Source organism: Strix aluco, chromosome 9 (assembly GCF_031877795.1).
Source record: "Strix aluco isolate bStrAlu1 chromosome 9, bStrAlu1.hap1, whole genome shotgun sequence".
In the NCBI taxonomy this organism is placed as follows: Eukaryota; Metazoa; Chordata; class Aves; order Strigiformes; family Strigidae; genus Strix; species Strix aluco.
The window spans coordinates 6,769,911-6,792,666 of NC_133939.1; the positions used below are offsets into that span (position 1 = coordinate 6,769,911).

A 22,756-nucleotide genomic window follows, 5' to 3' on the forward strand; every position below is an offset into this window, starting at 1 on the left:
CAGCTCTCAGCTGGGTAAACATTTGTGCTGCTAAGCCAGAAATCTCCGTGCACTAACGCTGGCCACCATTGCCCAACAAAATCCCATTACTTCCAGACATCAGCAAACAGCAAGTAAGTTAGAACTTCTCAGGCTATGCTTTACATGACAGGGCAGTTTAAGATCTGGTTTTAATTGCCAGCTTCTAAAGAAAAATAATAAAGAAAATCTGAGCAGCAAAAGCCATGGATCAAACCCTGAGAGGAATTTGGTCAGTAATGGCACCAACATTGATTTCTGTCAAAGCATGTATGTGGAGTTGCTGGTGCTGTCACATGGAGAAGAAATGTCACTGCTGTCACCACGTGCTCAGTAACCTACTCAGAGGCAGATGAAGACATTTTTACTCCAGTTTGACACCTCCATTCAAGACTGAGCCCAGAGTGTGAGACACAGCTATGAATCTTGCAAGGTTAATTCAGAGCTGGTTAGGGCTCCAAAGTTCTCTTCTAAACTAGGGGCATACACAGAATTAGGTGCCTGGTAGTCTAGTTCAATAGGGAGCTCTTGCTATGGTTTAGAAAATATCTCATTCATGTTCCTTTAAAAATCCCCTGCAATAAAGAGCTAAAAAACAACTGGATAATAGTTGCCTCTGACCCTAATAAAGCCAGTGAAATGAATTCCAAACAGAATTTCTAGAAAGAATTTACTGGTCCAGAGAAAGTCCAGAGTTGGGGTACTGAGGTCCCAAACTACAATTCTGCCCTCCAATATGCTCCATACAACTCAAACAAATGGAAACTTAAATGCAGTGAAGAAGCAAGCTTCTGTGATTTTTTTTCCTGTGCCTGGAGAGAAGTCTTGCTGGTAGTAAGCTAGTTAGAAGCAGCAGGACTGGCTTCTCGACCTACTATTCTCCACGATCTCTGGGCCAGAGGGGTGCTATCACAATGTCATGAAAATGACAGGGCATAATGAAGTAGAGTTCCGCTATTTTTATTCTTAAAGTTATTCAGAAACTCACGCCAACTGTCTCAAAGTTATAACCATTATCTCAGATTCAAGTCTGCCATTAAAACCTCCTCCACCTTGTTGGAAATATTACTGTGGTGCAAATAAGAATACAAGCCATCACTCTCAGTGTACCCTACACCGGACATAAAATCCATTTTCATGTCTTTGCATCAGCCCCAGATACACAGATAGTGCTGGCACCAACAGTAAGGTGAAATGCAGCGATACCAGAAGAAGTGTTAATGCTACAATGTCAAGCCATTAGGTGAATGGACCGTAAGAGACATAAACCAGCACTAGGTATTATCAATCTGATGGAAGGCTGAAAAGTAAACCAACCAATATCAAGGCTATTCAAAGATTACTTTCAGGTCAGAGTCCTTGTCCCACTTTGAGAGCCTGACTCTACTGGTACCAATCAAAGCAGGCCTCTGGGGAGGTCTGATAAGACAGGGAATAAGACAATACTCTTTAATTAATAGATTCTGGTTAAAACAAAGATACTATTTCAAGGGCTCGTGACATTCAGATTTCTAATCCAGAAAGTTTAATGTGTGTGGCAGAGGCAGAGTACTTTATGGAGAGATTTGTCTGTAGGAAAAGCTCTTTGGAAACCATTGCAGGAATACACCATGCACACAACAGAGAAATTCCCACAAACTGCTGTCTCCTTCTCTGATGAGATCCCACAGCTGATCACTGGGGAGCGAGAAAGTCTAGAGCTCTCTTCCCAAGCAGGTGGCATCATGAGGTTAGTTATTTGAGATGGGGCCTGTTCTTCAGTCAAGAACTACTTCAAAACTAAGAAAAAAACAAAGTACTTGTACTCTTGATACAATTATTCCTTTGATAAACATATAAATGCTGTTCTTGTTAATGAACATGTTTTCAGTCAAGGTGTTTTTAGCAATAGTATGCTTTCACTTGGAGTACAATTAGATCACTCATACATAGACAATAGCTACACAATACACAACAGATTCTATAGCCATAGACAAAGTAGGCCATTATTGTCATATATTGCTACACTTTACAGTGGGAAATATTAAATGCAGATCAAGTCTTTGAGCCTGTAAGCACACAGTCCAAAGTGTTGTGTATACAGGGATAACAAACAATATTCCTTTGTATCCCTTTCATACTGAATGATGTCCAACTTGCTTCCCTGCTTCCTGCTTTGCTGACCTGGCAACACTCCTTCTTCCAGGAAATCACGGCATATGCTTCCTATACTATCTTCAACATCCATTTGCTATGTCTGCCCTCTTGCATGTGTCTTTCCTGCAGTACTGTATTGTCTATATGATTTCTTGGGTTTCTGGTTTTCACTTCATGTTAGATTTAGCTCTTTTGAGTAGGTCATTCTTTCACAAATATCTTTAAAACCTGGTCTTGCAATCAGTTTGTTCTACAAGAGAGAGTTTGTTCTATTGACAGAGAATCCAAGGGATACATGTTCAAGTCCCCTGCTTCTAGTTTCCCCCTTCTACAGAACTAGCTGGATATCTAAGAACTGGGCATACCCCACCTCTTAGCTGCATACTTGTTAACTGGCAGTGGTACTTACACACCACCGGAAAACCCAGGTGTTGCTCTGCCTCTACCAAGAGCTCTTCTGGAAACTCCCTCAACACAAACAGTCCAATAAAGGCAAGGAAGTATCAGATTAAAATAAGAAAGTATGCATCTCTTTCCTAGCATGGCATGGAATTTGTCAATAGTTGAAGACACACAGTCACTAGCATTAATTCCTTCTGGCAACTTACCACCAGTTGTTATGCAAGCAATGGCCTGGTATTTGAGTCATACTACAGATGGCAAATAACAACACCTCCGTGAGCAGGTGTCAAAAGCCCCCAGATCACATTAATTTGAGTATTTTAGAATCCTGAACTCGTCAGGCAGGAGAACAGTCTCAAGCAACCCTCACTGGTTGATGTCACAGAACTGTAATGCACCCTGTTCAGTGCAAATGACTGAGACAGGAGAAAGGAAGATTACAACTGGAACAGAAGCTGCTGCAGGCTTGAACTGCAATGTGCAGCAAGAAGGGAGGATGGAGTTCATAGACTACCTGCCTAGCTTGGTCCTGTAGCCATCGTTTCCTCAGTTCTCTATTCAAGATCGAATTAATGAATTTGTGAAACAATAATAAAGCTCTGTTAGTAGATTAAACTGAACAATTGCAGTTACAGCTGCAGAACTGATACTGCACTAGACCACCTGTTGGGATCTCTGGCTCAGGCACCAAAACCTCATGCTGTTTCTCTTTGAACTGTTCCAAGTCACTGTCATATATTTAATATGTGTTCCAAGCATTAACTGTGTGTGTATTTACTCTGCAGCTAGTATCTCTTAAATTATTACCTAAGAATTCAACCTTAGCTACTGATCAGTACCACAAGACTTGCAATGTATTTCTTAATGGAGGACAGAACTGGTATTGGAGGTGCATCTCAACTGCTGATTTTCAGTTTGCTGTGCCCTAAAGCATTTGTGCATCCATGAGTGATATGGTTGGAGACTGCAGAAGTCCATGTTGCCCTCTGAGTATTAACAAGCAATGCATGTATGGAACTGAAAGAGACTAACCACAACCATATAAGTGCTGCTAATCTTTCATCCCATCAGGAATTTTACTCTTCCTCTATTTCCTCTCTGGGACATGTTCACATTAGATGAATCTTAGAAAACTGAGCAGATCTCTTAAAAAGATACCAAATCAAATACTCAGGCCTCTACTCAGCCTGGCCTGCTTTATATGCCAGTAGAGTTGCACTATTTATGAGGCTATACTGACGCTGCAATAATAATAAAGATAAGACTACATGCACTTCAGCACAACCTGTACAAGTCCACTGGGAAACTCAGGATGACAGCAGGCAGCTGTACTTTCATGGCTATTATTTATTCCAGGTGGGATAAATCTACCAGATGTTGCAGTTGAAATGCATACAGGCCCTTTGAATGATCTCTGCAAAAGGCACAGCTTGGGGATGTTGAGCTGGTTCTTCACAGCTCTAGTTTTCAAGGTGGCTAAGAAAAGCTGGAGCATGTACAAATCAAAACAAGCTGAGAGTTGTTGCTGTACGACAGCTAGCCCTATGGAAGGAACAGACACACATATAGTTGTCAACTTCTGCTCAGGTGCAAAGACCATTAGCCAGTGCCCCGTACTTTGAGAAGCAAAATACAGTTTTGTTCTAGTTACCTTCCTAATTTTAGCTTCTGGCCTTTCTCCACTGTGGAAAACTGTAAGGAACAGAAATGTTTTCCAAGTAAATCAAAGTTCTTCACATAATCCCAGTTCAAATGGCTAGGACTTTAAGAACTAATGTAAGTAGGTCCTGCAAAGTCTTGTGATACTTCACAGTTCTCTGTACCTTAGAAGGTTCAGCATGTGCTGCTTTCCAGAGTCACGGGTAGCCATTCTCTCTTCATGCAGGTCATGCTCTCTGATGACAGGCAAGGCTTTATCAAGGAGTCCCAGTGAGATCAGCAAAGGCCTGCTTCCTGCCTGCTGCTAGACCCAAGAATTAATATGGCAAGGTCTGTGCTGACCATGTGATGATTCCAGGTACATTATGAACTACAAGCTAATGGAAGCATCTTTGCATGTTTATGGATAGCACTTGGACAAAGCAGAGTCACCTGAAACAGATACATCCATTCCTGCTCAGATTTCAGAACAGCATGTTCATCACAGTGCAAAAACTATCACACAATCCTAAACTGCTAAGCTGCACAGAGTATGCAGTTGCCCTGGAACATCTGTCATACAATGGCTCTATATACTCAGCTTTTGCAGTGTAGGAATTTTGTTAGTTTTGTCTTCTTTTATTGTCACTTGCATTTTACTCAGATCATAAGGCCTTGTCATTGTATTCTTAATTCTGTCTGATGAAGCCCAACAGATATTTGCACTTGTTGAATGCCAAGCACAAAGCAATAGACAAAATGACATTCCTGACCTGCAGCTGGCACTCACTGCCTTTCCAGTTATTTGCGTTGTTGAGGTCTATGTAGATTATTTTCAGTTTGCTAAGATATTGTGAAGTTTGGGTGAACAGGAACAGTTGGGGCAATCATAAGAACTCATGTACTATGTCTCTTCACAGTAAGATCTTTTTAGATTCATGCATCTGAGATATTTCAGATAATAATTTTTCACATACACCATGGGCAAAGTGACATCCCAGTCACTGGCCAAATACCCAGGCTTGTCACACTGACTTTAAGCGAAGGATAAAATCTTGCCCAAGGCAGCTGCAATTGCCAGAAAACAGCATGTTTACTAATGGATGTATACAGCTACAAACTCAGCTGCTTAAAATTTTAACCTCCCCCCCAGAACTTGAAAGCTTCTAAAGCTTTCGTCACCACTTGAATGGAGGCAATTATTACACCTAGAGGGCCAGAAACATTAATTCTTTCTCCCAGATACTACGGGGCTCCAATATTTGCTCACTCTTTAATGGCAAGGCAGAGTAAGATATGGTTTATGTTCACTGTTATGTTCTGCTATCAACACATTGAACAACCTGTCCAGAAGAGCCCAAATGGCAGGATGTTCCAACAAACAATGACAGAGAATTGAAAAGGGATACTATAACCAGGTAACTACCATTTCTGTTCTTTGGGGTAAGCAGTTCTACAATAATGGTGGATTTCAGCATAGCAGGGGAGAAAAAACAACACAGGAACTTACTAAGTTTGCCAACTGATTATTCTCACTGAGATGCACATACCACAGAAGTCCAACTTTTCCAAGAACAGAGTCCTTGTATTTGAAAAGCTCAGGTGTAATGCAGGGAAAAGGTTTGGAACAATACAAACTAAAAAGCTAGTTTCATTTTCGAACCTACAAACACCTTCATTTTTTGGCTTCCCAAAAGAACTCCAATAATTACATTGTAATTCTGAGACCTTATAGCAACTTTCCATGACAATAAATGGATTATCTGAGAAAAGCTGACAGTGAGATAAGAGTAAAACAGTTATAATATTTCCAGAGAGAAAAACTGGATCTGGATGATCTAAGCAGTGCAGAAAGTCAGAGATGTAGAGCATTATACACTTGAATGAACTCACATTCGCCAGGCTGTTTTGTCTGCACAGCCCAAAGAACCCAGACACCAATGCCAGTAAAAAAATGGGTGATGAGAGTCTCTGGCTAAACACCCTGAACAGCAGCATTTTGTTAGAAAAACAGCTGAAGATCTGGCAAATCTATGTTCTAAAATGGGCCAAGTGTAGAAGATTCATTGCATTTTATTTTTGCCAAACATTGCTATTGAATGTTTTAGATCTCTTCGAGAGTTCAAGGCATAAGGAAAAGAAATTCAACCACATTATCCCATGACAAATAGTTTTAAAATATTTTTACAGTAATGGGCCAAATTTTACACAGTGTGTGCATAAGACAATGTGAATATTTTGACTTGCCTTTGCCTGTGCACTAACACAAAGCTATGTATTTGCAAGTTCAAGCTTGCACACACCCATCTGTAAGTACTAAGCCTGCTTTGATCATTACTTCTGCTCCCGTCCACTGCACCAGGCCTATCTTGCAGAAGTAACCTGCAAAAATCTCTTTCCAATCAGCAGTAAAAGCAGGGAAGATGGAGATAAGGGAGAATGCTGCCCCAAAAGGTGCAGTTCAGGCAAGAAATGGAAATGTTTCAAACTGGGAAGATGTCACTGCATCCCAATCTTTATGTGTTTGTGTATGCCTGGCATTAGTAATTGGACTGAAAGCCAGCTTGATTGTCTATGATTTAGCAGTAAATCAAGGCAGGACACGAAGCTTTCTTCTGAGTCATTAAGGGTTGGCTACTAGTTTAATAGCCTGCCAGATGCTCCCTTTGGCTTGCCACAAAACCAGTTCTTTCCTACGAATTATGATACATACCAAAAAAGGTTCCAAGAAAACACTCATGTGCTTGTAGAAGATACCAAATCAGAAGAGCTGGTTTTCTCAGGCTGTCAGCTGTATACCAAACCATGCCGGAAACAGCACTCTACTGACTTACAGGGTATGCCATTCCTTAAGCCCTTTCAGTCCTTGCTGCTTAATCACTGGGCTTCAAATCACATGTACTAAAGCTCAGGTGAGTCACCAACATCAAGAAAAACAAGATTAAGCCTGTCATATCGCATCTGCTCCATGCACACAAAACCCGTTGCACAGCTCCAGGACAGTGAAAGCCATAGAGTGTCATGGAAAGAAGCCAACTTCCTTTTTGCCATATTCTCCATTTGCCGTATTTCCTTCAGTGCAAATTAATGTTAACAGTATTTTCTTGCTTTTTTCTCACCTTAGCTATGTGCTGGTTTCTAGGAAAATCTCACCCCAACAATCTTTTCTACAAATAGATGTTTGCTTTAGTTTACACTTCCCAGAAGAGTGTTGATACATCAGGCACATAGCATGCTGCTTCATGTCTTGACAACACTATGCCAGCTATTAAAATAGTAATACTTAAAACTCTTCTACCAACCATTGTGCTGAACTACTGTACGGTAGAAAATGAAGGCTTTCATATATTTGACCTAAATCATTCAAGTTGAAGTGAAATCTAGATACTTCCATTTCAAACTGGGAAAACAGATTCTAATTTGCAAATTGACCAAGGTCATACATCCATCTAGAAAAATATCTGCGTCCTTTAACTGTCTCATTAAATTAAATACCATCCAAACATCTCATGCCAGGACACCTTCCTCAAGTAAACAAATTCATTTTAGTTGTGGACAACTCTTCCCTTGCTCTAAATCTGCTATTTTGTTTGAAATCTTCAAGCAACTACATCTCCACTTAGGTGATACCTCCAACTCAGTCTACCTATTTTCTAATGAAGGCAACATCAGAGGAGCAGTAAAGCTATCTGTATTACACATTTCTATGCCCCAATCATTTTTATGTCAGCAGCCACAGTACAGCTTCTTATAAGGTTTTTTATTCTCCTACCAGTAGTTCAAACCACACATGAGACTGATTTGCTTCCATTTTAACTCCATGCAAGCCTTACCTTAAGTAATAGCACTTGTGCTTCTACTTTCAGGGATCCCAGGTTTTGTAGGTAATATCTACTTGAACAATGGCTAGGAAAATGAGGACTGAAAAACAATCTCATTTCCTCCACAACCTTTTCTATATCGCATAAACGTGTGTGGCAGATCTCATCTTTGAGGTATTGCTGAAGCCCATGCCTTCCATTTCATGCAAATCAGTGAAAGGAATATGAGGATATCAGATATGGTTTCAGTAAACATAAGTTTTCATATAAGGTTCCATCCACTGATAATCAGCATTACCCCAGGAAAATTTGGTTTAGGGAGCCCTAAATATAAATGAAAGCATAGTTTCCATATGAATCCTAACTTTGGTAAATTATAAATATCCATGGTGGGTTTGAATTAATACCTAATTTATTTTTGGGAGGAGAGTAATCTGTAGCGACTGTAAGTATCAGCCAAAATTTTCACACAGGAGTACTAAAGACAGGCTCTTAAATCTATACTAAGCAGCTGATTATCTCAACTGTCATTTCACAGTTTGCTTTTAGGACCCCTATTTTCAAACAGGGGTCAGGGCTCATAAAATGTTTAGGGTTTTAAATATGATGTGCAGCTCTCACCAGAACAGTCTCCTACTCTGTTCTTGAGATGTCAGAAATATCAAATAGTCCTTCTAAGCTCAAGGGATTCTCAATGCTCTTTGCAAGATCTGAACTTGCTTAAAAGTCAGCACCCTCCAGATCAGGTAAAGGAAGTGAGCTGTTCAGCTTCTGAAAGACTGAGGTCCTCATCTCCCAAACACTTGCTATTTCCAACAGGAAAGGATAATCAGCTCTCATGTTAAAAGCAAACAAAAATGACTTCATTATGTGAAAAAACCCCACACTTTTATGACTGTTTATAAATAGGCAACTCACTTTCAGCTAGAAGCCTTCTATAACTGGTTTCAGATACACACAAGCTTGTTTTACTAGTTAATTTCCCAGGGAGCAAGCAGAAAGATTTAATATCGAGGGTGTTTGAAGAATGGTATTCTCTCAGACAGGAACTCTATGAAACCAGTTTTACCATTCTGTCTTTTCAAAGGTAAGTATGTACAGGGTGTTGTCTGATGTTCTTGTTAGAAGAACACAGGGAAGGGGATACATTTATGCATCTGCAGCACGAAATTCCAGAGTTTGGCAGAATATTTCACGTGTATTAAACTGACAGAGAAAATTGCATGCTGTTCAAATTTCAATTAAATGAAGAGACTGCATATTAATCACTTAAAATTGGTGCTTGCTAGAAAAGGACATAAGCTGACAAACAGGCCACTGACAGCATTGGCTAGGAAGCTTTCCTCTTAACCTTACCTGGAATGAAGTGAATAGGTTTATTTTTCAGTTTTAGTTCTGTTATAAATTGGGCTTCTTCTCAACTTAAGCTTCCCCCCAAGACTCCCACACAGAACCACACACAAGTACAGATACAGTCCTTTGACTTGCTTCTCCCTAAACAGAGCCATTTGCTTTATATGATGAGTCAGTTTTAGCTACAGAGGAAACATTTGCAACAAGTGATGTGTGAACTGCTCCATGGGCAGGCTTGGGAAGGAAGGGAACCTGGCAGAAAGGAGCTTCACTGGCCAGGTGCTTTTATGGTCCCACTTGCATCGCAACATTCATTGCCATTTTGTTTGCTGGAAAGTTAATTTATTTCCAATTAGAAGAACAATACATGAGATATTCTTGTAAGTCTCTTTCATAGCTAGGAAGCTTCGCTCCAGTTTATATGCCACACTTTTGGCAGCGTATAGACAAAAGCCAGATTACAGGAAGCAGAAAAGATACACATATGGAAACTGAGGTACTTTATAACTTTGGGAAGAATGGAGATGTAATAAATAAGAAACAGAGAAGAAGCAAAATGGGAGACGCTAGACTAAGCTTTTAAGTAGAGCAATTATGTGAAAAGACAGAGCAGAGACAAGCCATATCGTAGCTGTTGCACCTCCTTTCCACCTCCACAGTCCTAATAACTTAAGAGCAATGTTCTCATTTGATCTTTCTTATTTCAACTGGTCCTTTATTATACCATGTACAGCAGAACAGTTTCAATGGGAAGGCACAAGAACATTCTTACTGCAAAACAGTTCAACACACGGTTAAGCTATGAGGGGCAAGAATACTCTTCCAAAGAGTGAGAAACATGGGATTTAACCCTTGCATAGAGTTCTGACTGAGTGTTCTAACTACTGAACTATTGTACAGAAAGTGAAACCACCATCACCTAATGGGTCTTTCACTGTATGCAAAGCCCAAACCCATAAAAATATTGACCAGATAAAGCACCTCAGGTAAGATGAATAGAAGAATGTCTAGTTTACAAATTCCACTATATACTGAAGAACTGGGGAACTTACTGAGCAACCCCAGCTGCACAGTAATTGAGCAGAAGTTCTGAGGATTTATATCTTGTACTTGGGTATTTATTCCTACCTAAGACTTCTCTGGATATAGTATTTGACTTCTACACTCCTAATTTCTCAACTTTTCTCCAAGGATAATTGTGCTTCCCTGAATTGCTATAATGGAACAGCAAACACAAAGAATGCAAGGCACTCACATTCTGTGGCAGTGGAGGCACACAAATTGTATAGAAAGGTGTGAGGGCTATGTGAGCATTATTAACCTTCATAAAACAGGTCTACATAATACCAGGAAATCTAATGAAATGAAGTAGTAAAACTAGCATCAAACAGGGCTCCAGGTACAAGGTCTGAGACATTGACTTATCCAAGATCAACTGTGTTCAATATGAAAAAAGGATTCCATTCTGGAAACTCATAGTTTGACAGAATCAAACAATAGCTCATAATCGTGCAAAAAAATTTACACTTGTTGTTTTGAGCTTTTGAGCTGTTGTTATTGTACATATGTGGGACACAATCCTAGGAAGGGCCGAACAACCTTAGGTTGCATTGTCTTCAGATGAATCATTAAATTACATTCTGTTATACCATATATGATACTTAGTATACTGTCATATAATTAAAAATCTATCGTAATTCAATATCATAATACATAAGAGGAATGAGTGAACTTACAGTTGTATACTTGGTATTGTCAGACCCTGGCAGAATGATTATGCTATAAAATTAGCTTTCCATTAAAGGATGTTCCTGAAATGTCTTTAAAGACAGCTGTAAGGACTACAAGCTGGCACCTGCTATGGCCCATGTTGAAACAGATTTCTTCTGCACATTTTCTTGTGATGCTCAAATATTCCCACTTAAAGAAGCCAGAATTTGTTTTAAACTGGTAGAACACAGATGATTAGCTCCAGTCCCTGCAGTTACAAAGAGCCCTTCTGACTAGACCATGAATGAAAGCATATTCCCAACTCAAAGAGAAGTGACTCTGCACCTGGATGTGAAGCTGCCTCTTCTCAGAATCACTCTCTTCTGTTTCTCCAGCAGTCCTTCTTACAGCACTTCCTTGGCACTCCTGTGCAGATATAGAAAGGAAGAAAAATTAAATCAATTTGACCTTTACGGAACAAGGAGTCATCAGTACTATTGCTTTCAGTTTGCCTGCCCATGGGAAATAAAAAAAAAAACTTTCTTGAGTTAAGTGAAAACTATGCATATAAAATAGGGTTAAAGGAACATCACTCTGGTTGCAAAATCAAGCTCTCAAACATTAAGAATCATCAGAATTAAGATTATGTGTGTGACGCTAAAGCAGTTCCCTTATGTATTCGAGTACAGCCTTTAATTATATAACATAAAGGGTTTTTCACAAGTTCCATGCTTCACTCAACACAGGAATGGACAATACTCACGTAATACTTGGCTTTATCATCATTGTTCAGGGTACAAAGAAGAGAGAAGAAGCAACCATGTTAGGCACCAAAATGTCTCTATAGCCTTGCGTGCTACGGAGACCCAAGGGCATGCTGGTGAGGAAGAAGAGCACAGCCTGGGCTCCCTTGCCAACAGCCAACCACTGCATAAGCTGTGGCTTCATTTGGCTACCTCCATGGATTTCCAGGAGGAGAGAAATTTCTGCTGTTTATAGCTCTGGCAACTCACAGAAACTCACTTCCTCACTAGTGCAGGCACTCTTCTGCATGCCTTAGAGGTTAACTAGTTGTTCTCTTATCTTCTTATCCCTCCACTCTTTCCACATCCCATCTGTCCTCAACCCATAGTCCTCTGGAGATAATGTTACTGCCCACTGTCTCCCATGTTTGTCCTGAGCATCAGACACCAGCCACACAAACCAAGAGGGGTCAGGGGTGTGTAAATGTGAAGTTCCCAGTCAAAACCTGACAAGAAGGCAACAAGTGGCAGAATGCCTTCAGCTCTGAGAGTACATACCCCCTCTCAGTTCAATGCAAAGTCTTAATTAACTTTGGAAATAATGACAAACATTCAGGTTTAACATGAGTGACATCTCTGGAGGGAGAGGAACTGGTCATAGGTAAGGTTTTGCTGTCTTTGTGGAAGATGAATACAGTGGGTGGAGTTTCTTTATCATCTGGCCAAGGAAGAAAGTCTCAGTGTCTGGTCTATCATGGAGAATTACTTCTGTGGGCATCTGAGGAGGGTGAAGGTCATGCATTAGTGTTTCCATCGTCCAGGCTTGCACTGTGGAGATGTCTCACTTGGTTTGTTTATGCAATATGATTGTTTACAACTAAAACATGAAAACCTTAAAATAATATTTCAATTGCAAGCATCATCAAGCTCCAACTTCTCTGAAGTCCCATTTATTTCCAAAGGAAGTATTGCTGTTAGTGCAGTAGAGACCTCACTGACTTCAACTGAATTCAGCCTCAACATGAGATAGAGGAGCAAATCTCTCTTCTCAGAGAAAGTAACAGTATACATAAAAGGGAAAGTAAGTGAAAGAAACTGTGAAAGAGAGAAGATGAAAAGCAAAAAACACAATTAGACTGAGCTTAGTCATTATGGTGTGGTCAGAGCTGCTACTTGTCTCTATTTGAAAAACACTGGATCTCTTGTCTCAGACTTCAGTGATTATCTGAAACTTGTAACAGTAAAAGCACACATCACAACCACAGGGAGTGTGGGATATGCTAGCACAGACGGATCCCAAGTCTGGTAGCTGATTTTCTATTGCACTCTTCTTTTATCACAAGGAAAGGCAAAATAAGTACTTAGCACAAGTAGTTTTTCTTCATTCCCTATATTCTTCATGTACAACTACACCAGGAAGCAGCTGCTACTTATTTTTACTTGTGATCCTACAATAGTTTTTCACCATAGACTTTTTACATCTAGACGCCAGAGTGGCTCCATACCATTCATAAAGGGAGGAGATGCAGTGCTGAGCTCTCTGTAAATAGCTGCTGACTTCCTCTGCTCTTCCCACCTTAGACTGCAGAAAGCATGCCAGATCTGCAATGAATGGAGCTCAGGGATAAACTGATTGAAAACACATCTTTCTGACACATTATTGGATTTTTAAAGCTTAGTCTTTTGCTAATTCAGGAACACAAATAACTAATTGTACCATGTCTAGCTCAGATTACGTCTGAGGATGGATCTTGCAGGCAATTGGGAAAGAACACTGCCTTTGCTTTTATTGTGGGAAGCATTCCCTAAGTGTAATGCCATTGGAGATGGCTGAAGGGGATTGCATCTGTTTAGGGTGGAAATTACAATCATAATAATTAGCATCAAATTAGCTGCTGTCTCATCTTGAGCCAGGCAAGCCTATCATATTCCTTTTACCAGCTGCCCTCTGGTGGAAGAAGATTCTGCAGAACAACCCCAGGCAGAAAAACCCTGATGCTGTGCACATACCAGGTGAGGGCCACAGGTGGCTTCCACATTTCTGCTCCATTTCACTGGAAAGTGGTTATGGATGGGCCACTTGTGAGTTAAACCAGGGGGGGGACCAAATTAGGAGGGACAAACCCTGAGCAGATGCCCCCTGACCAAGGGCAGGAGAGCTTTGCTAGGCTGAGTTAGAGTGGTCAACACCCCTTTAGTGTAACACCTCTCTTCATGTGGTCACCTTGTTTCTGACAAGTGGGTAGACAGCATTTGCTGTATTTATGTCCAAGACTTCTAAAACTTTGACTAGAATCCTGTTTGCAAAGCTTTAAAGAAGGTCTCCATGTTAATTAGAAATGGGCTCTCTAGTTGCAATTATTATAGTATAATGATTATCATAATAATTAAATTGAATTCTTCTTACTGCCTTCTCTCTGAGTTTGACTACATGATGGTGCTATTTCATCTTCAGAGAGACCAATGAAATCTTTAATTGGGCAGCTCCGTGCTTGGTGCTGCAAGCTCGAGTCACTGACCAGCCCATCCCCATCCTCTCTGCAAAGGTAATGGTTGTGGGGTCATGTCTCAGGAAGACTGCAGAAGCTCGATCCAACACAGAGGAAGTGACAAAAACCAGGATGGGAACCCTGCCAGGGGCATGCCAGGTCTGCAGGCAAGAGGCACAGCCACACAAGGCGAAGGAATGGGTGTTCAGGACAGACTGAGAATGGGTAACCAAGGAGTAGGCTCAAACTTAGCACAGAAACATTTGAGGTGAGACATCAGGAAAAATTTCCAAGCTATAAGGTCAATTAGACCATGGAATAATCTTCTCTGGGAAGTGGTGGAATAACCATTGCTGGAGTGGTTCGTGCTCGGTCCAGACTTGGGATGTTTGAAGGGAACAGCTTGTCACTGCCAGAGGGGTTGGGCTGGATGGGGCAATAGGTCATTTTCCATCTCTGCATTTTATGGTTCTACAAATTTTTGCTCTGTTAAAACAAGAGAGAAAAGAGAAAAAGAAAAACAAAATGAGCCAAGGCCAAGCAAGAGAGGAGAAAACCCAGCAGCCAGGGGACAGCTCAAATGGCACTTGACATAGCAGGAGGAATCACAGACTCACTGTGGTGGGAAGGAATCCTTGACTCCAGCCCCCTGCTCCAAGCAGGGCTGGCTGGAGCAGGCTGCCCAGCATCACATCCTGCTGGAACCAGCACCCTCCCAGGGTGCATCCAGCCAGAGCAGCCCTTTGGCAGGGTCAGCCCTGCTCCTCCACCTCCCTGGAGGCCCAGACCCTGCATGAACTGCCCCTCCAGGGAAGCACCCAAGAGGCTGGTGAGAATTAGGTGCCTTGTTTTTGCTGCTGCAAAGCAGAGGGGAAAAAAATGTGTCACTTTCTGTTGGCCTGTCTCAGTGTGTGGCTCCAGTCTTGGTTCTTTAACTGCTGTAGATGGGAGAGCACTGTAAGTCTCTGGGTATGGGAATGGTCTTGGGGTGCTCAGTGGGGTGCTGTCACCTCCGTGTCCCACCATGGTGCCAGGGGTTCTGTGCTCCTGAAGAAACTGCTGGGGTTGAGACCTGGACCAGGTTTTGGTGCCTATGGCCCCATGAGCCACACTTGGCTTTGCAGCAGCAGGGGAAGAGGCTTGGGCCAGAGTTTTGTCCAGGGAATGAGATCTGTGTCTGTCTAAACGATCCCACATCCAGCCTTTCTCCTGCTTAGCTAAGCCACATGCTGTTGGAGGAATACAGTATGTCTTCCACCTTAGGTGCATCTTAGAAATGGGGAGTCATGTTGTACATGTTTAATGGGGAACAGAAGGACTGCCAGAATAATGAAGCAGGTGAGTATTTAATTTAATAAAGAAGCAGGTGAGTAAAGTGGGAGATGGAGGGCCCAGTTTGCACTGGTATCACCAGTCATCAGCAGTGCCACAACTCCTGTCCTGTGTCCTGGTTGTGCCATGTCCCCCTGCACCACCACAAAGCCCTGAACTGTTCTGGGAACTGGTGTCCTACGCCCACTTATGTACCTACACCAAAAATATATAAAAGTAGCACCGCATCTCCTCCCTTTATGAATTGTATTGAGCCTCTTTGGCATCTAGACTATGGTGAAAAATTAACAAGTAAAAAAGTAACACAGTCCCCATGTGTTCCCACAGTCCCATACAACCGGATAGGCAGAACCATGCGAAGCTGAGAGGTCAGGCAGCACTTGGGGAGTGGGAGAGGGAGTGGGAGATGTGGGTTGCGGTAACCTCTGTATATTCTTGGCCACACTCCAGTCACTTCCCACCACACGTATTTACGTGCATGATTAGTGTTTTTGCAGTCTTTGAATGAAGGCCAGATAATGAGTTCAAAACTCTTCATTAAAACATAATCTCTTCCGTGACTCCCCCAGTCACACACACACACACACATAGCCCTGGGCTACTTGATTGTCCTTCCTGCCTGAGCAGAGCTTATAACACTCTCCCAGAGCTGATTCCCCTTGGAAGGAACCGTTTGTGTCACACGTGTTCGGGATCAGCAGGGAAACTCTGCACTTGGCCTAATTAGCTGTAACGGATGGGGAAAACAAAATCCAAACCACGTGCTTGAGCCCTCCTCTGAATTTAATACAAGCAGTTTCACAGTGACCTGCTGGCTCCTCCATCCAAAAGCACTGGTGCTTAACAGTCTCTGGATCTTTAACATTTCCCTGAGTCCTTCCACACTCCCCTCCCCAAACACATGAAGCCTGGTTGGGGGTGTGAGTAGGGTTTTGTTTTCTTTCCCAGTGGTTTTACAGGGCTGCATTTCTTCCCTCCCCTGCATTGGGAGGCACTGGGCATCCCTGGGGTTGTGAGTGGCTTGGGAGTTTCAATGAGAGAGATTTATTGTAGGAATAAAAAAATCCTGTTTGACATCACAGATTCTGACAATGATTTCCAGCAGTATTTTTTCATGATTTCTTCATGAAACTACTGGAACACATTTCACAGAAAATGGATTTCTAGTACATTACTTTCACAAAGGATTTCAGTAAATCTCTCTTGAGATTTAAAACACATGGAAATTTATCAGTGAAGAAGTAAATACTATACTTGTCTGCCACACCTTCTACCTGACTAGAGGTGGGATGAGGATGTTCAGATCTGGTTCTTTCGAGAGCTTTACAACCACATATGAAATGATAAAGGCACTTAATTGTTTGTATTATTTCAGTTTTTCATGTTATTATATGTAAATGTTTCAAGTAAGCTATCCCCAGGCATTGACACAACACATTTTAAATCTACACACATAATTCTGTAACATATCAACAAAATTCCCTGCTACATAAAGCCTTTAGACCACAAACATGGCAAGAATACAGAGAAAGGAAAGCATATTTTTCACCACACATTTTCAGCAGAACCAAAGGGCATGACTCAGTTTCCCTTCAGTCCTTGGGAGCACAAAGAAGCCTGGCTTGCAATCTGAGCAATAAAATGGACTCAAGTCCCACACTCAGGGCACCACCACAATGAGCCCTTCATTAGCTGGCACTTCCCGTCAGACTGTTAAAGGGGACATAGGTTTACCAAACAGCTAATCCTTGATAATGAAAGGTTTCCAACAAAGCCCTCTTTCCAGGGAGTCTGGGCACTTTCACATTAGCAAAAAAGTGAATAGACAAAGTGGTTCAGGAAAGGTGCCAAACAGTAGCTCATACATTGAAACACAAAGACCTGCAGTCTTCAGGGAGCTAAAGAAAAAATACAGTAGTGTTTTGAGTTGTTTCTTGCCATCATGGTTACCTTCTTCACTTTCATATTATTTCATGAATAGTCTTCAAACTATAAAATATATACACAGTTGTCTCTTAAATGTCACTTGCAAATATAAATCAGTCTCTGCACTGCCTTATCCCACTCTCCATGTGAGACAGAGGTTTCCTCTCTTTGCTGTGGGCCTCTTCTGGACATATGCCACTTTTCTTACTATCAGTCCCTAAGCGACTGTAACACCATTGACTGCTACCCCTTCATTTCCTCAGGGTTTTGTTTTATGTTGGTATTTAACAAGCCGACAATTGGATCTTTTCCTTTTGGGGTCTTTTTTAAGAAGGCTTTGTTTAATCAGATGCAATTAAGCATTTAAGATCCAAGATAAGTATTTTTCCTTTAGAATTGTAAAGGCAATGCATATTATTTGGATTTGGGTAAAGAATGTCCGGATTAACATCAAAACATGAATATAAGGGTTATGGAAACAGCTTTTCTTTTTGACAGAAGGACATGGCAAAACAAATTCAGGGTGGCTGAAGAACAAATTCACAAGGACAGAGAAGCTGTAGGGTGAAGAGGCTTGAGTATGGATGGAAGCACAAAGTATATATATTCCTCAGTGCTTTGGTGGAGCTCTGGGAAGGACCGTGCCACTGCCATTCACCTCTCCTACAACTGGTGAGGGGAGCAGGACAGGAGCACAGCATGTGTGTGGTGTACCTTCTCGTGAAAGAGAGCAACACACTTCAGCATGCACAAAGTAGTTCAGGCCATTACTGACTTACCCATCTATCCCTTTATTTTTCCTCTCCAAGGGAATATGAAGGTACTGTGGACTTCACTGGGAGCATCTGTCCCTCAGTCCCGTGTGTATGGTGGGGCAGAGAAAGGGAGCTTGTTGGGAGGAGGGTAACCAGTATAACCCAGCTCTGAAAACCTTGAGACAGAACTAGGCTGACACCTGATGACTCAAGTTCAAGTCTGAGGATGATTATGCTCACAGTGGTTTGTAGATAGACAACTCCACCTCCTATGGCAGTCACTTTAAAGAAGGAGTTTTTATGTCTACACCCGTTTGGGTCTAATGAGTTTATATTCCAAGCAGAATCACCACATCACAAGTTCAGCTCACGAAGTCACTGGCCATACCGCCGAAAGGCCACGGGCCACCTTGGTGCCGGCGGCCACCAGAGGGCAAGCTGCCCCCGCGCCAGCCCCGGCGCCGGGGAGACCTGCCAGACACGCTTCACGCTTCCCATTTTCTTCAAATACAGCTGAGCAAATAAATTTTTGGAATGAGCTGGGGGAAAGGCAGAGACCCACCGGTGTTGCCTGGGGTGGAGAGAGAAAGATGAACCCAGTATCAAGGGTCCCTCCAAATCAGGCTACTGGAATGACCCTATTTCAACCCACATAGTCTGTTACCTTTCTAAAAAACATTCTTGGGAGACAAAGGTTGCAAACCTTCTCATTGTCTATTTTTCTAAACTAAGTCGTAAAGACTTGCAGTGAAAGGGTAGCAATGAGAAGCTACAGGTACTGAAGGTCTGTGATCTCTATATGATGCACAAGAGGTGCTGGGCAACCAACAACAACATGGTGCTGGTGGTGATGGGAGGCTTAGCCAGGAATTGCAGCTACTTTGCCAAGAGAGCTCCAGCTCATGGGGGAAGGTCACTCATGTGACAGTTTGCTTTTGTAGCAGTCTGTTGACCCCTGGGCTGAATCTGACCTTGCTGAATCTTGCTGAATATTTCCTAGCATACCTGTGGGTGTACAAGCACAGACTTTCAGCTTGCTGCTCTGTCCTCACAGAGAGAGGGGACTGCTACCTCTTGTCAACGGAGAACAGCCGGGAGAGTGCTCCACAATGGCATCCAACCTGCAGCTTTGGAAGTGCTCAGCCAGAGCTCTCCAACTGTTTCATATCATGTCCATCACTGACAGTTAGGGTTGACCTTATCACCAACCAGAAAGGGCATGCCTGTTTCCCCTCTAGCCTGCCCATCTTCTTCCCAGAGCCTTACCGACTCCTCAGGTGAGTCTCACCAACGCAGCTGAAGTGTAGAGGAGCAGCTGAATCCTTTCTTTGTGGCCTCTTTCTGCAAAGTGCTTAGGACTTGTATGCTGGAAAACAGCCAGCACTTTTCAGCTCCACATCCCCCATGTCCCTTCACTCCCACCCATGGGTGCAGACCAGCAGTTTGCAAACAAATATCTGGAATGTCTCTACTTCATGACAGAGGTGTATAAAATTGCATTAGTGCTTTGACTACATACAGCAGAGAGTAAATCAGGTATCTCAGGCTGGTTGACAACAACCCACAGTCCAACCAAGATGAGTGCATCCGTGCCTTAAAAGTCCAAGGCAAATAAGTAAGATTTGGGTCTCAATTCTTCTACAAGATTCTCTACTTAGTGAGGGGAAAAAAAATAAATAAAAAGCATATAAATCACTTTGAAGATCTAGGGACTATGTCTGGGCAGAGAATGTAAAAGAAGGCTTACCATCAGAGCAGTATGATTTCTACAGCCTTTAAAGCTATGTGGAGTTGAACATTTGCCATATTGGAGTCCTCTCCTTCTTGTTTATTTGTCACAGTAAACTAATTGAACCAAAGAAATTATATCATTTTCTCTTTTGGACTAAATGAATGGATAATCCTCATTTACATTTGGCAGGCTAGCACAGACCAATCTCCAGTCTTGACAGATACTGCATATAATGATTTCTTTTTTGTTCAGCTCCACTGTCCAAATGTTGAAAGAGTCTTTACGCATTATACTCTGTTACTAAAAGACAAAAGCTGAACTGTAATGAGGTTTTGCATCTATGCAGCATCTCTTTGCTCTGCTAAACAGCTTGTTCCCCAAGAGACAGGACTGATGAAGCCTGGCTTCCTACACATTTTTGTCCTCTAATATACCCTCTACTCACCACATTAGCTCTGCTCCCACCCATACTCCTTAGACATTGCCCTGTCAATACATAAATGCTGACTGGCCAGATGGGACTTGTCAATAAAAACACACATTAGAATAGTTCCCTCAATAAGAGCACTAATTTGGATGTTCCTCATTTATTCAACTGCCAGTGCTCATGAAACCACATGATACTTCTTTGATACTTCTACCTCTCTATTAAATTTGGTTTAAAACTGTCAGCAGTTTCAAAAGTTACATGCAGGGAGACAGACATGCATAGATCTCTCAATCACCTCATTCCCTTAGGAATTAAGCTAAAAGCTTACTAAAAAGTGATTCTTCGAGTTCTTCAGGACAGTAAAAGATGGTCCTTTGCCATTTCAGAAGTTAAGAGTGTTCACTCTGTAACTGGCTACAATTGCATCCCCTCATTGCGCGTTTTGGGATAGTTAGGACTCCCAATAACCCACTCATTTCACAGATGTGACGGTAGCAGAGGTTAAGTTTCCATGGATCAGTATACATGTAAGGACAGAAACACATCCATAGCCTTCAGGGATGCAGATTTTGATAAAAAGTATTTCAACCGCACATGGAAAAAAATCCTACTAAACTCTGAACACTCAAACACTTTCAGTGAGTGTCAAGAAATAATTGTGAAGTTTGAAAGAGCAGAAGGTGGTGTATAGTGATCTGTAAAGTGTGTATGTTGTGCTTAGTATGTGAGTTAGAAAGGCTGGGCTGTGGCTACTTCAAGTACATAATACCTTAAACTAGGTGTTGGAGGGAGAGAGCACTGGATTATCTTTGTCAAATTTGGTGCAGTGTCTGTTGCAATACCACAGTCTGAATTTATTTGTTACGCAGATATGCTGCAGACATCAGCATGTAATGAATAAACATAAACATGGTATAAAAGTGTGAGTATGCTCACCAGATACAGGCTTATTGCAGCAGAATCTTCCTGGTCAATATTGCAAAGTGTTGTAATCAATTGTCCTAATGAAATGTCTCAACAATGAAATAGATCTAGGACTTCTGAATTACTTCCTATCCTTCAAAATGTTTTCATCTGGATGGTGATGATCAAGCCTGGTTTCCTGGTGTATCTCATGCTGTACACTACACCAGAAGTGTTTACTGGACTGTAAATCCACGGAAAGCAGATTCCCTGTTCTATTTACAAGAGAGTGTGAATAATTACGCAGACGGTAGCTGCAGCATATTTCTACAGACAAGCAAATACTGTGTGAAATATATGCTTTAGCACTTCATCTTCCAAGGTTTGAGCTCAGTTTTTCTTTATTATAATTTGAAATACGTCATATACTTTCATACACATGTTGTGTACAGTGCAAAGTCTCAGAAAATGTTTCTCCAAGAAAACCTGGTGAAAATAAGAGTTAAATAGCTACTTGTATTTGACTTAAAAAGTAATGTATCCCGCAGAATATGCATCTTAATTATGATCCTCAACCTGCAGTAAGAGTCCCCAGTGAGAACTAAGAGTGGGTATGAAATTATTCATCAATTTCACCTAATCAAGAAGTTTCCAATATTCTATTCCTCACTGTTTCTGCTTCCCTGAATGCAAGCCATAGACAGATTTCAGTTTTATTTTAAAGGGAGACTGAAGCTGATAATCTTGAGTCAGTGGGGCAACAGGTAGAAATTGCAGGATCCATGTACAGTGCAGTCATACTCCTCAGCAGCATGACTTGCAGTGGACCCTGCCACCTAAATCCAAAGCTAGTGGACAAATTCTGATTTGAAATCATACTGGATCAGGTAAAGCACCTGATAGGAGCACAACAGGAGCACAACTTCCCCAGGTACCTGTTCACTTTGTCACCTGAAAGAAGACAGGAACTGAGTTCAGGCAATAAGAAATAAAAGACTTTGGTCTCCCAAGTTAGCACAGTATTGAGGGGATGAGGGATGACTTTAAGCCATGCACTTTGCCCTCATTGAGGGACACTGAGATGGAAAGATGAACAAGTTGGGCCTCCACACTGTTGAACAAGTGAGTCTTGCTACAAACTAGAGAGTGAGAAAACCACCGCCAGAAGCAGGCAGGCATCTACCATGAAGGAATTATCTTTATGAGCATCCTAGTGCTCTTTGTGTAGTGCCTAGCACAGTCACAAACGGAGATGTCAACACTAATGTAAAATGGAGACACTGAAATGTACTTTAACCCCATGCTGAGCTGGAAGGAGCTAGGCCACGTTCACCCTGAACAGGAGTTACTCTTTGCATAACCTGCAAC

General features: G+C 41.8%; 1 protein-coding gene across 1 annotated transcript in view; it reads right to left on the reverse strand.

Moving 5' to 3' along the window:
* The window catches only part of ARHGEF4 (Rho guanine nucleotide exchange factor 4), a 222,444-nt gene that overhangs the window by 194,136 nt on the left and 5,552 nt on the right, over window positions 1–22,756 (reverse strand). Inside the window, exon 2 of the mRNA XM_074833593.1 lies at window positions 11,424–11,504. The gene's annotated coding sequence lies outside the window, so the exon portion shown is untranslated. The remainder of the gene's footprint in view (window positions 1–11,423; window positions 11,505–22,756) is intronic.